This window comes from Pteropus medius, unplaced genomic scaffold (genome assembly GCF_902729225.1).
Source record: "Pteropus medius unplaced genomic scaffold, Ma_sr-lr_union100, whole genome shotgun sequence".
Taxonomy (NCBI): Eukaryota; Metazoa; Chordata; class Mammalia; order Chiroptera; family Pteropodidae; genus Pteropus; species Pteropus medius.
The window spans coordinates 3,928,701-3,943,582 of NW_024344240.1; the positions used below are offsets into that span (position 1 = coordinate 3,928,701).

Here is a 14,882-nt window from a genome sequence, read left to right on the forward strand (position 1 = left end):
TCTTTTTGAGGTGATAAAATGTTCTAAAACAGACTGTGGTGATGGTTGCGTGTATTTGTGATTAATTATACCAAAAATCATTGAATTGTATACTTTAAGTGGGTAAATTATATGGCATAGAAATTATAAGCTATTAAAAATAATGAGGTTAATCTCTACGTGCTGAAAGAGAAAGATACACGAGGCGCATTGCTAAATTTTTAAAAAGCTGTCAAAATGGGAGGAAATTGGTAATGCTGAAGGGAGGACTATTTCAGATCCTACTAAACAAATACGATGATGTCATCAGGAGAAGAGCTAAAGGGTTCTTTCTGGCTGGAAGGCCTTATTCATCTTCACATCCTTTGGACAAGTCGATAAATATCAACAATATATATGGTGCCATAAACTGTATAAATAACTAAGACTGGGACTCAGATGAGGATGACAGAACAGAAACTTCTCTTCTCATGGAAGCATTACTTCATTACCATGTAGCGTCAGGTGTGGCCGATGAGAACTTATTTACCCATTTAAATATTATTTCTAAGGAAACTTAGTTATTTTTTATATACAGAAAGCTTTTAGAATCTTCTCTTTATCTTTGGGGATATAAAATTTCACAAAAATAATTCTAAGAATGGATTTTGTTTATAATTTTGTTTCAGTGTCTAGTAGCCTTTTAATCTGAAGGCCTTTAACTCATTTCTTGTATACTCTTCTCAATTCCATTTTCATGTAACTTTTCCTCACAACACTCAAATTCCTTTTATACTTTCAGCCTGAAATTTTGGGTTTAAAATCTGGGAGACAGTTTCATTAGTATCTCTGATCACTACTGTGCCATTTTCCTTACTAAATTTTAAGATCAGTTTGTTAAGTTCAGTGATGAAAGCTATCAGAAGTATATTCTTCTGAAAATTATTTTTTTCTTAGAAAAAAAAGGAAAATCAACACCCTTTCAGCATAGCTATAGATGCTGTGGCAGTCAAGCCTCTCTGCAGACACAGACAGTCCATTCGTAGGTCAAGTCACTCTCTGGATCAGCCAGATTGCAGTCTGGATGATCCTCATCACCCTCCAAATCCAAGTCATCCATTTCCGGGAACAAAGACTCATCTACCTTCACATTTTCTGGCATCCTCTAAGCACTGATATCAGAGGTGTCAAGATTATGATCTGTTTCAAATAGCTGTTTCCCACTTACTTTTTTCTTGCTTGTTCTTTCATTCGTTTCTTTTTAATTTTCAAGAGTTCTACATCGTACTTGGCCTTCCAACTTAAGAAATTCTCAACTGTTAACAGGCGTGCCATGAAATAATTGTGTTTCAGCTTCTGCTTCTTTTTCTTTCTTTTCTTCTCTTCTAGCTTTTATTTTATCTATTTCATTTAATTTTTCTTGCACCGCTGTCACTAAAGATCATCACCATATCAAGATTTCTTCTGCCTGTAATGCTAATAATTTTGAAATGCTTGAGACATCATTATCTTCTTGATTTTCCTGGGAGAATATTTCGTAAATAGGGGCTTCACCTGGATGCTTTTCACTGTATGTAAACTTGAGGGTAGTCTGGACAGTTTCATCATTTTCTCCGGCCTCAGATGTCACAGTCCTGGTGAAGCTGGTTGGATTTTCGGACAATACTGTAAAGGAGTTGGAGTAGATGGATTCCAGAGCCTCCAGCTCATTGCACTGCTCCTCGCTGTAAACTGTCAGTCATCCTGGCCCACGGATCACTCAGACATCCAGGCGGCGCGCTGCAGCCTGCAGAGCCGCCACGCCGGCACAACGCGCCGTGGCCGGGCAGGCGCAAGCGCAGTCTTCTACTATGCCATTTTGAATTCCTGGCAGCCATATTTTAATTTCTGAGAATTTTTCTTATGATTTAAAAAAATCATAAAAATCTGTTTTTATTTTATGGCTATAAATTCTTTGACTCTTTGGGCACATGGTGACTATGTCAGTTGCTTATTTTACTCTAGAATATGACATCAGGCAGGGACACTTCAAATCAGGATAAGAAGTCCTTTACTCTGACATGTTCAATTATTTAAAAGTCACACTAGAATCCTAGCTACCTCTAGGCAGATTAGTTCATTTATTTTAGAGTATGGTCCTTCAGTTTTCTTCTTATGGTGTTAATTTCAAACTCAGGGTCATGCTACATTTATGGGACCTTAGGTTGGACTGACACATCATGGATGTTGTCAAACATGACATCATTTTTTTGTCTCACTGGCTAGTGCCCCTTGTATGTACCTGCTGACTCTGGCGGCTTTTCATAGAGCCCCTAGTAAAATAGCCCTGGATATCACCTTTTAAACTAATTCTCTGTTTATTCTGACTTGTATTATTTCTGCTTTGTTTCATCTGTCACCACACCCATGTCTGTTTTTTATCTTTCAGAATTATATTAATACTATTAGTCTATGGTTGGCCTTCACTTATATTTTGTTGCTATTGTGGGTTTATTCACATTTATACGCCTTTATTTTCATTTCAATGATGTTTTGTAAGAGCCAGAAAGCATATGAATGTTCTTAGGCCACCATCTTGAACTAAGAGGTATCAGAACTAAGAAAAACGTTAAATGGTATTTTTAGAAACAAAATCTGAAGTAGTAAAGCCACACCCAGAAAAGAAGCAAGGTAATTAAGTAGACTATACTTCCTGGAAGAAACAGATTTGTAACAGAGTTGGCAAAACTGTTAAGAGTAGGAGTTGCTCAAAACCACAACAACACAAACATAGGAAGCCACAGGGGAGTGAGGGGGGAGGTTGCGGGGGTTGTAAGGTGACACAAGAATGTATAGGAAAGAAGGCTCTATCTGAGAAAAGGGTTAAAAAAAGATCCTTAGTGACAGGGGCTTTGAGTGCTATTTTTTTGTTGTTGTTAAAATAGATAACAATGAGGCTTTGTATATTCTTGAAAAGGAGGATGACAGGAAGAATGCAATGTTTGGAGAACATTATCATACCAGTTGTATAAGCAATCCACTGGATCAAAGACAGACTAGAGCAAGGGAAATGCCTGGGAGGTTGTTGATGTAGTCCAGGAGTGAGAGTCTAAGGAACTAGCAGAGGATTGTGGCTGGGAAGACAAAAAGCAAGAGGCAAACAAGTCCTCCTGCTGCTTGCTTTAGCTCCGTTTATTATGCTCTACTTCCAAAAAGAAAACAACGAAATAAGAACTATACGAAAAAAGGAGAGTCTTAAACCAAATGTCATTATCTGTGAAATCAGAGTAGTAGATAAAATAGGTTAATATGATATTTTTTCTACTTTTCTATATTTAAAAAATATATAAAATATAATAAAAGATTAAAGAGAAGGCACGAGACTTTTAACTGGTAGGTGTTGTACCTGCAAATGCACAGCATGGGTTCTAATCCCAGCTCTACAACTTGCGTACTCAGGTAAAACTGACAATTAAACTCTGTGTCACAGATACCTAATCTTTAAAATGAGGTCACAGAATTCTGGGGAAAATAAAATAAAGTGGAAAACCAAGGTTGCCTATTATAAGTATACGAGCCTTGCAAATTTTTTTTCCCAAAATATAAAGTCTTGCAGATAAATGAGGCGTATCTTTATTTGTGCAAACTATTCATTAAAAATTGAGTATTTTACCATAATTTGTATTCATAAAAAATAGAACTAAGGAAAACTACATGAACTAAAATAATTCTAATTTTAGAAAATACTCATTGAATTTTGATTCTTATGCCAATTAAAAAAGTAACATAATCATTTGACCACAACCCTTTCCTTTTCAATTCAACAAATACACTTGAATTACAGACACATTATAGTTTTATATTTTAAATACTTCCAAGTGATCTAAAATCATCGTTTCTAAATCTCCAATATATGCAGTCACTAGCAAATGTTGTCCACACAGCTGTTTCTGCTCTATAACACACTGATATGAGACCTTCTTTTGTTACATATTAGTGTTGAGGATAAAATTTTCTTCTGGAATTGACAAACTCTAAGGCGAGACCAAGAGTACCCAAGTTATTCAGATGTAGGAGGTAATTAACATAAAATACGGTATTATTTACATGATTAATTTGCCCAATATTATTTAAATCAATTTGTGTTTTATATCTAGGAAGTACAATATCACCAGAATACAAGATCTCACTTCTGTTCATTTTTTACTCATGTGAATGACTATTTAGAATAACTGTCAGTAGAAATTGCTATGGAAAACAGTGTGGGATTTCCTCAAAAATTTAAAAATTTAAAAATATGACTACCATTTAATCCAGCAATTTCACTTGGTATTTACGCAAAGAAAATCAAAACAAAATCTTGTTTTGATTGAAAAGACAAAACCGGTATTATTTACAATAGTCAAGATATGGAAACAACCTAAATATCCATCAATGGATAAATAGATTAAAAATGTGATACTCGTGTGCACGTGCGCGCGCACACACATACACACACACACACACACACACTCACACACTCACACACTCTCTGGAATATTATTCAGCCATAAAAAATAAGACAATTTTGTTATTTACCACAACATGAATGGACCTTGAAAGCATATGTCAAGTGAAATAAGTAAAACAGAGAAAGACAAATATACACATACTGTACGATCTTATTTATATGAGGAATGTAAAAAAAAACAAACAAAAAAGCAAACCCAAACTCATAGATACAGAGAACACATTGGTGTTTGCCAGAGGTCAGGAGTGGGGATGTGTGTAAAATGGGTGAAGGGAGTTAAATAAATAAATAAATAAATAAATAAATAAATAAATAAATGAAATTAAAACAAATAAATCTGGCTAGTTAGGAGAAGAAAAAAAGGAAGAATTGCCATTAGTGCAACAGTAGCCTGGTTTTCATGTCCTTGTGTTGAAGGCTAAGAAAATCTTAGTTGGTTGTTCTCCATGGTAAACTGGAGGAAGAAATGAACTAATCAGTTAGGAAACTAGAGTAAATTTTTGCTTTACAGTTAGACAGTGTAGTTTCTTGAAGAGTACCAAACCAAAATCTTCTGTGAATTATCAATTCTCAAAACATTAAAATTGATAAAATTATGTTTTCCTTGGTTGATTCCAAATAGTCATCAAGATTTTTTAGAGACTCACAATCATAATTATAATCACCAAGTACTATATTTCTATTAATTTACTAGAAACAAACAAAAAAACCAGTTCTGTATTAAAAGATGTCACTTAACTGACAGTATTACATTCACCATAGTTTTATTTAAAACTTTAGAATTGAAGCAATAAGGCAATCAGAGCTGACTCTCTTTATTCAGAGGTTAACAAAATTAAATCTTTTAAAAGAAAAAGAACTTTGCCAGGAAACTGGCAAATGCCTGGCATATCTAAGGTGTTTTTTTGAGTCCAACAACTCATATACAGAATATCAATGAAGCCTAGTCAAGAACAGCATTTCTTCTACAAAAAAAAAAAATTAAAATATGACTTGGGTATTTGAGTGAAAGTGTGAATTGAGCATTTGTTAATGAATCTTGTTTGCAGCATACGGAATGCATTGGGGCAGGATCTTGATTGGATAACTAAGGCTGCCTTGTGTCCTTGTTTCAGGCGTTAGAGAAACTACTTCATCTAGGTGCTAGATCTGGGTTGGTGTTGTTTACTTATCACGCTCTGTTGTGAAGTGTTCTGCAATTTATTCTGATTTGGTGCTTTTTCGCTATCTTGTTTCAATTTTATGCTCCATTATGAAAATGAGTGATAAAATTAATAAATTTATATAAGAATCACTGGGCTAATCCTTGAGCTGGTGATGATGGATTGCAATTTAGTAAACACTTGGAATTACTAATCAAAGGGTGGATTATCTCAGTGATATTTAAGTTTTATAGGTATACACTTACAACCTTTAGAAACCATTATTATCAAACATTCCTAGAAGAAAAATAACTGTTATTGTGAATGTGCCGCTGTCTAGTCCAAATCTGGTTTTTTTTTTTCATTAAAATTGCTTTTGTGGCTCAGATATTTAGTAACTTGAGATTTCTGCAATGTGATTCTTGAGTTTTACCAGAGTAGAAGACAGCATGTGAATCAGCTTCACTAAGTATGCCTCCCAGTAATACATTTTTACATGAACACCAATTTGTGTGCCACTGTAACACCTTAAATGTTTGTGCTCTTCTAAAGAGAAAGCTTTAAAAAACTTTAAGAAAAACAGCTTACTATAAAATGTGTATAAGGTTTATGATGGAGAGCCTCTTCTCAACAGTTCTCACTCAAAAAAGCAATTGTATCAGAATGAATGCCAGTAAGGCTATAAAGTGGTTTCTGTCTGTCATTAATTTCACCCTGGCCAAGGGCAAATAAGTGATGGTCATATGGAACTTGCAGGAACCTTTAGTATCCCGATCCATCCTTTAAATATAAATAGTAATTCATCTTTCATGATGAAATGTTGAGACATCCCTTTCCATTATCTCTTTTTGGTCATTTCCTGATCATGCGATTCTTTCACCAATAAGTAGGGGAGAATACTGGTAATATAAATAGTGCATTATTTTTTCTTCATATTTTCATGTTTCCAACTTTAGGAAGTAGGCATTATTACTCCTATTTTATAATTAAGCATGCCACAGCTTTCAGAGAGGTTAGATGACTCCAAGAGAAAGAATGTCGTAGGGCCAACATTTTAGCTCATTGCCATATACAAACATCCACGTGCTTCCCTATATCATGGCAATTGTTTGGACTTAATATCTCAAGCTGTAGATATTTTTAGAATAAATTATAAACGGCTGATACAATATTAACATTTTGGGTATTGATCTTTACAGGGGTATTTTGTGGGAGTCACAGATGCATACATAGAGCATGGCATGAGTGGTGGTAGAGTGCAATGGTCCAGTCTTGGCTACCATCTAAATCTCTTTTCTTTGTTCTTTTCATTTCATCTTCCTCCACATAGTCCTTAACAATTGGACCCATGGAGCAATTAACTTTAATCGCTGAATTTGGGTGGTAAATAAAACATAAATTTGTAAGTGCCCTCGGAAATCATAAAAAGATAATATTTGAAAAGAATCATCTTCCCATTGATACAAAAATTTTAATAACCTATTAAAGATATACTTTTTTCTGTCACTCTCTGTTGAAAATAAGAAACTCATAAACTCATACTATTTCTCAAAAATTCAAGTGCAGTAATAACATGAATATGCTAAATCCCTTAGTTTTTTGGGGATACATGCTTGGAATTGTTTGTCTAATATTTTTAGATACACTAGATCATATGGAAAGGAAAGGAAAGGAGATTAACTTTTATTGAGTGGATGGATGTACCAGACACTATGATACTTGATGCCCAGTATTTTACTTAATCCCTAAAACTGTTCTTCGGAAAGGAGTTAATATCCCCTTTTATAGATGAAGAGCCTTGAGTGCAGGTAAGCTACGTTACTGGTCCAAATTAACAGAATGATAAAATATGTTTTATATAGGACTGTCTATACTTTCTCCTATGTAACTGTATTATTGGGCTATGGTAATTAAAAGACTAAAGCTTTATTTTTTTTTCCATTTCACTAGCTTTGAAGATACTGTTTCCTTTGAATATAATCATTTTCATACCTGGTAAATATATTAGGGAGATCCCTCTGACTTTTGACCAAATATAAACTGATAACTTCAGAGTCGATGGTAGTCAGATAACAAAAGGTTTTTTTCTTACTTAACGTTAAATTCATTAATAACAATACCACAAAATTACTTCTGCCTAAAACCTCATAAAATAGGAACTAATCAAAGCAAACACACTTAACAGCTAATGATGATTTTAATTTAGCTGTAAATGCCTCAAAGGCTAGTAATTAGAGAGCAGTTATACGCTTTTTGTTTTGCAAAATAAATTATCACTGCATGTTTTGCGACAATTTTCTCTATTTAATTTTGCTAAAACTGTGTTCTCTGTGCAGAATTTGAAAACTGATCTAATGGCTTGATAACTTAGATAATCATATCACAATCAATTTTCTGTTTAAAGTAATGTCTCATGAAGATGTTTTGAACAATAAAACTGGCCACAAGTGTGTTATTAAACAACAAAAAGAGGCAAGTAAATGAACTCTTTGCAGCCCTTAACTGCATGACACTACTCACTTTAGATTTAATGGTTTGTTTGTTTGTTTGTTTGTTTAGCAATAGGGATGTAACTCATAGGGATGTGGCTCTAAACAGTGAAGGTTAACCTAAAATTGCATATTTTCCCCAAACTGACCTAATCATTGGTATTTTCTCTTTAGCATTTAGATCAGGAGCTCCAAAATTGCAAATCTAAATTTATATCAATGATTAAGTTATCCCCTTATATTTATACATGGCTAGTCTAGAGGTTTTAATAGAAGGGGTACCGGCAGGGAGTTTGTTCTACTAGATGTGAAGAATACTGAACTTAAAATTGAAAATAGTGCCAACAATCATTCCTGAAGACAAAATTATTTTTAGGAGACCATTAAAAGAATGATGGTCAGATGCCATAATTTTGAACTCCAGAATGAGAAAAACGAAAGTATCCTTAAGAAAGATTGAAAGTAAATTGATAGATGCAAGAAGAAAGAACTACATTTTGGATATTTAACTCTAGTAGCTGCTATTTCTTTCCCACTTCCAAATTAAAATAGTTTTTTGCTTTTGTTTTTGCTTTATTTTGCATAAGATATAAATAATAGACACTCATTTAAAAAGAATCAAATACTACATATTAAATAAGAAAAAAATATGAAGGCCATATGTAATCTCCAACCCTGGGATAAAATAAAGACAACCGACATAACTTTTTGATGACTATATGTGCTTTGCAATACATACACACACACACACACACACACACACACACACACACACACATACACACATACAAATAAATTAATTTTTACATAAGGAGGCCATCACTGTTGTATTCTGTGAGAATGGCGTAGACCTGGAGCCGTGATACATATGATGTTATTGTTAATTTGGATTTTTTTTTTTTTGGAAGATGTAAGGCCTTCCCTTATATCAGTATCACAGTTTCCATCTCCTCCTAAAGACATCAGGATATAAAATTTAATCATAACTAATATAGATATTTAATCTTATCTGTAATCTTGGGTCCAGTTGTTTTAGAAAAAGTTGGATCATATCAAATTTACTTTCTTCTCATTGCTTTTCTCAATTTTTTTGGTAAAGTCTGCTTAATATTCCATAGCGTGTATGCATCCCCATTTATTCAATGTTCCTTTATTGATGGTTCCAATTCTTAGCCACTATGAACAATAATGAAAGAAATATCCTTTTATATGTCCTCCCACTTGTTTTTCAACTTCCTACAGAATGAATACATAGGAGATGAATTTTTGAATCAAAGTGTAGACATACAAATTTTAATAGAGAATCTATAGCTCTTTACATTTCTTGCTGCATTATATATGAGTAACCTTTTCATGACATCAGCACTGGTTATGAATTTTGCAGTATTTTATAATTTTTTCTTATCTGACCATTATCTTATATTCACTCTTCAAGTCTTTGTCCATTGTTCTATTTTGTATCTTTTTCTTGTCACTAGTAAGGGTTTTATTGTACTATCAAAATTAACCCTTAGCATCAAGAGAAAATTAATATTTTTGCCCACATCTACAATTAGCTAATACTTTGTCATGTAAAATTTTATTTTTTTCTATATTCAGTATATAAATATAGATTTTTTTTTTAATAACTGCTGGAGTATGGAGTCTTAGAGAGATCTCTGGTACTCTCTGCATGTGTAGGGATTTAGGTTGTTTGCAAGAAAATTTCATTTTATTATATTACTTTGTACATTTAAGTTTTCCATCTATTTTGAATTCTTTTATATGCTAGGGCATGGAATTAATTTATCATTTCTTCATGAAACGAGTTGTGGCAGTTTATCCTTTCCTTCCACATTTTTCATATATATGTTTTTTTCTATCAAAGATCTAATTCTGAATTCTGTATTTGCCTGATATATTTATCTGTTTTTATACTAACACCATATTGAATGGTAGATATATAATATGTTCTGATATCTGGTAAGCAAGTTTTCTCTCAATTTCTTCATAATTTTATTATCTTTGATAAGATACTTGTTATTCACTGGGAACTTTAATTATCTTATGTATTTTCAAATGAGTCGTGAATTGTTCATTGGAACTTCATTAAACATATATAAGTATGGGAATATGATACTTTTAAGATATTAGATTTTCCCATTCAAGAACATACTTTTTTTGTTTATTCAAATTCATTTTGTCCTTCAGCCAACATAGTTTTTCTATGTACATATTGTTATTTTCTTGTGAAATATATTTCTAAATATATTTCTATAACTGCTAGTATTTTAGTTTCTTTGGTTCTCTTTTGGTCTTCTTTTCACTTTTAGGCATTTATTGCTAGAGACTACAAAAGCTATTAACTTTGGGTATTTAGCTTGTATTTGTTCATATTATGAAATTCTCTTAATAATTTCTAGAGATTTTTTGATTAAGTAGGCGATAATATTACGAAGAAAAGGAAAGAAAACTATCCCTTCTTTTCAAACATTTGTCGTTTATTTTATATTTGGCTATACTGCATTTCTTAAAGTCTCAAAGGCAATGATATTTAGTAATATCACAGTAGGAATTATAGTATATTTCTTAATTTTAATTAAAATTATTTTAGCGATCACCATTTTAGATATTTGCCTTCAATTTTTGATAGTCTTTATTATATTTAAGTACTTCTTTTTTATTTCTTTTATTACATTTTTATTAGCAATAGTGTAAGATTTAATAAATGTATTTTAGTGTTTCTTGATATGTTGTTTTTCTCTATTAATTTATTGATGCAATCGATTAGATTTCTTGATATTGAACCATATTTGCATTCTTTATAATGAACCTTGTTTTGCTCAGTGTATTAGTTTTGTAATACACTGTAAGATTCCACTTAAACATTACTTAGAATCACTTAGAATTTTTATAACTTTGTTAATAAATGAGATTGATCAATAATATTGTGTTTGTTTTTCCTTTTCAGTTTTGTTTTTAATGCCAGCTTTGTAAGTCATATGTGAAGTTTTCTACCTGCAATAATATAAATAATTTCGGGATCATTTGTTCTTTAAAGATTAGGTAGAATTCAACTCTAAAACCATCTACTTTAGTCTTCTCTAATGTTACCTTTAACCATCTTCCTAATTTTTACAGTGATAATTAGTTTACTCAAATTCTCTGCTTGTTCTAACTTCAGTTTTGATATTTAGACAATATGTTGATGGGCAACTATGCACTTTCCCCAAGTTTTCATTTCTTTAAATGAGATGTATATAATTTTTGATAATGGTTTTTTATCTCCTTTCTCATTTCTCTTCTATATTTGCTCTCTATTTTTTCATTATAAAAACTGAAAATATTTTATCTATTTTATTAGATAAATAATCTAATAAAAATCTATTTTTTCTTTTCTTTCTATAAATACAGACATTTTAAATCATGTTCCTGATACACTACTTTCTTTGCATTCCATGTTTTCTTTAACAAAGTATTCTATTCATTGGTTTCTAAATAATGAATAATTTTGTATTATCGTTTGATCTAAGATGTTTTTAATTTCATAGGAGTTAGTATAGTTAACTTTTATTACTTATTTTCAAAATTTCTATTATATTAGATAGAGAAAGTATGTTGAAACTACTTTAAAAAGTTTATTAGTTTTAATTACAGGCAAGTATGTTTTTCTTTTCTATTATTAATTATAATTTTTATCTTTAATTATGACAATATACTAATTTCAGAGATATCAAAATGTAAAAAGAATGTGTATTAGAACCTATTTTTTCATCTGCTCTTTGTGGATTATTTAGATAGTTTTCCTTTGAGAAGCATAGTGGCATGAGGGATCTCTCTGATCTCTCTCTTTGAAATTAAATTGTTTTTCTTTACTCTTGCTTTTGCCAGTTTGATCATGTTTACTCTTCATTTTCTTTTTACCCTTGAAAATATATTTTTTAAGCCGGTCAAGTGATAATATCTTGGTCGAGTACAGGATTCTGAAGTGATGCTCCTTTTTATCTCACTGGTCCGTTGATGATATCCCACTGCCTTCTAAACATTCCAAATGCGGTTTGCTATTTGGGTGTTGGAGAGGGAGAGGATTTGCTTTTTCTAGCAGAACCCCATCTAAAAATATTTACATATTCATATAAATTAAAAAATGAATATGTAGCCACCACCACCACCTCCTTTCAGAACATCCAACGTCAGAACGTTCCGAAGATGACGTCCGAGCGTTCTGGAATCCAGTGTCTCTCGGCTACGGCTGCCAAAGGAACGAGGAAAAAGCAACAAGGAGGAAGAGCAACGGCTGCATGGATCGCAAAACGCCCAGTCCGGAGGCGTTTCTGGGCAGACCTTGGTCCTCCTGGATCGACGCCGCCCAATTACGAGGCTCCGACAATGTAGATTTAGAAGAGGATGGAAAAGAGCGTGGAAAAAGCAGGGAGGTTATGAGGCTTAGTAAAGAAGATATGCACCTATTTGGCCATTATCCAGCCCATGATGACTTCTATCTCGTAGTGTGCAGTGCCTGTAATCAGGTCGTCAAGCCACAGGTTTTCCAGTCGCACTGCGAGAAAAGACACGGTTCAATGTGCGGGCTTCCTCCGTCCAGGGCGTCTCCGCCCTCCGCTTCCAAGGCGTCTCTAGTACAGAACAAAACGAAAACCTGTCTCGGTGGCCAGAACTCTGCCAGCAGCACCTCAAAGCCTTTCGAAACACCTAAAGACAGTCTACTTAACTCCAGCAGCAAACAGCACGTAGTGTTTTCTGCGAAAAGATCAAGGGAAAAACCGCGTGTTCTGGCTCCTGCAGTCAGTTTAGAGGAAATTCCTAACCTAGTGAAGGCACATGGTGCCAAAGTCAAAATGACCTCTACAATCACCGCTGCGGTCACCTCCCACTCCACTTCGGCGTCTGCCGCTGTCTCCACTCCACCCTTAATTAAGCCAGCCTTGATGTCCCAGTCAGTGCCACCTCCCCCCGAGAAGATCTCAAATGGCAAGGAAATGTTGTCCACCACAATAGACAAGAAACACAGAAGTGGCACCACCGACGACAAGCCTTACGAGAGACTTTCAGAGATAGAATTTGACACAAATAACCACTGTGGAGTATCGGATCCTGAGACAAAGAAACCTTGCACAAGGTTCCCAACCTGCAAGACACATTCACTAGGTCATCGGAGGGCAGTCACGGGCCAGAAAAAGCAATTCGACCTGCTTCTCGTGCAACGCAAAGCCAAGTCCCGGGGGAAAGAAGTTAAAGAGTGTCTCCTGACTTCGGCTAGGGAAGTTCTTCCAAAGCAGTCGGGCCCGGCGCAGGAATCTCTGCCAGGGTCCTCAGGGAGCTCTGGGCCAGAACCCAAAGTCTCATCCCCTGCAAACTTCAGGCCACCTAACTCAGCGCCCCCTAGACCGTCATCCGCAAATGGCATAAAGAGCAGCACATCTTCAAATCACAGTGGCTACACTCCGGAACCCTTTCTGCCCCCAGTTAGAGGCGACCTCACCATCCGACTGAATGATGAAGGGGAGACGGACTGAGCCACCGAATCCGCGAACTTAAGACCCTTAGTTCTTCCCCCAGCATCCCAAACCTCCTGCGCTTTGCTCATTCGGGAGTCTCCTCATGGAACGAGGGTACTACGTGTCTGATAGAAGATAAGATCGTTTTTGATCTGCATTAAACTCCATAGTAGAAAAAACACTCGAATTCACAGATATGGAAGAAGGTCCCTCCTGCAGCAGATAGCCCCATGCTCCAAGTCCTCGCCAGCAGCCCATGTCACCACCCCTGTTCTGTCACCCGTTTTACAGCTTTTCAGCAACCCCAGCGCTGTGTATCCTCCTTCAGCTTGACACACACCTCTTCTTTCATAATGACATTAGCCATGTTCTCAAACACAGCTTTTGTGACATTGCCAGATCCAAGCGATGCCACACATCACAGCTTTCCCTCCAGTGCCTGCAACTCTCGGCCTCACGGACTCAATCGTCAAGGCCTCTTCCGCCGTGTCCCTGATACCAGCCATCATCCCTTCCCCATTCCACAAGGCATCCACGACTAAAACCAGCAAATCCTTAAAAGTCGAAGACCTGTCAGCCTGTAGCAACGAGTCTCCAAGTAACAAAAAAAGGAAGCCGCGGTCCTTGACTTCCTTCTTTCCCTCTTCATTCTTCTTGCAGACACCTTTCTTGCCTCCATTATCAGGCCCCACAGAAAGTACTGCTTCTGGAAGCCAGTTCAGCTTGAACTCCATTTCCTGAGCCCTGACTCTGGCTCTGGCCTTTCTTCCTCTTTTTTTAATGACTAATTTTTAGCTTTGGAGAAAAAGAAAAAAGAAAAAGAATGTGAATTTGAGATTTACAGAAAACAAAACAAAAAAATAAAATAATAAACATGAATATTTACATGTATTTGTGAAATATGTACATTAAATATTTACATAGGTAGAATTAAATACACATAAATATTTTTTACATAGATAAGGGTCCTGATAGAACAAATTATCCCCCCCATGATAGCAAATTGCCTTTGGAATGTTTGTTTTGTAACCATGAAAGCTAGATATAGATATAGATATAGATATATAGATAAAGATATATTGGTATATAGATATACTGACATATATACACCAAAATTCACCATTAATTCATCAGAAATCAAACTTTATTTCAATTTATATACTGAAATTTTTAATTCAAAAGTTAGAGTTTTCAACTTTAAGACATCTTTTTAGTGCTTTTTAGACCTCTAGTGCTCTTCCTTTATTTGTAACTCTGTTCTTGCTCTATAGCTCTTACAGAAGTTCAATTTCATTAAGTGTTACTCATA

The 14,882-nt window shown here is 34.5% G+C and overlaps 2 pseudogenes; one reads left to right on the forward strand and one right to left on the reverse strand.

Annotated features, from left to right (window-relative positions):
• Window positions 1–967: 967 nt before the first annotated feature.
• On the reverse strand, window positions 968–1,693 carry LOC120607392 (RWD domain-containing protein 1-like; annotated as a pseudogene).
• Window positions 1,694–12,266: 10,573 nt separating this feature from the next.
• Window positions 12,267–14,314, forward strand: LOC120607393 (ataxin-7-like protein 1; annotated as a pseudogene).
• Window positions 14,315–14,882: the final 568 nt, after the last annotated feature.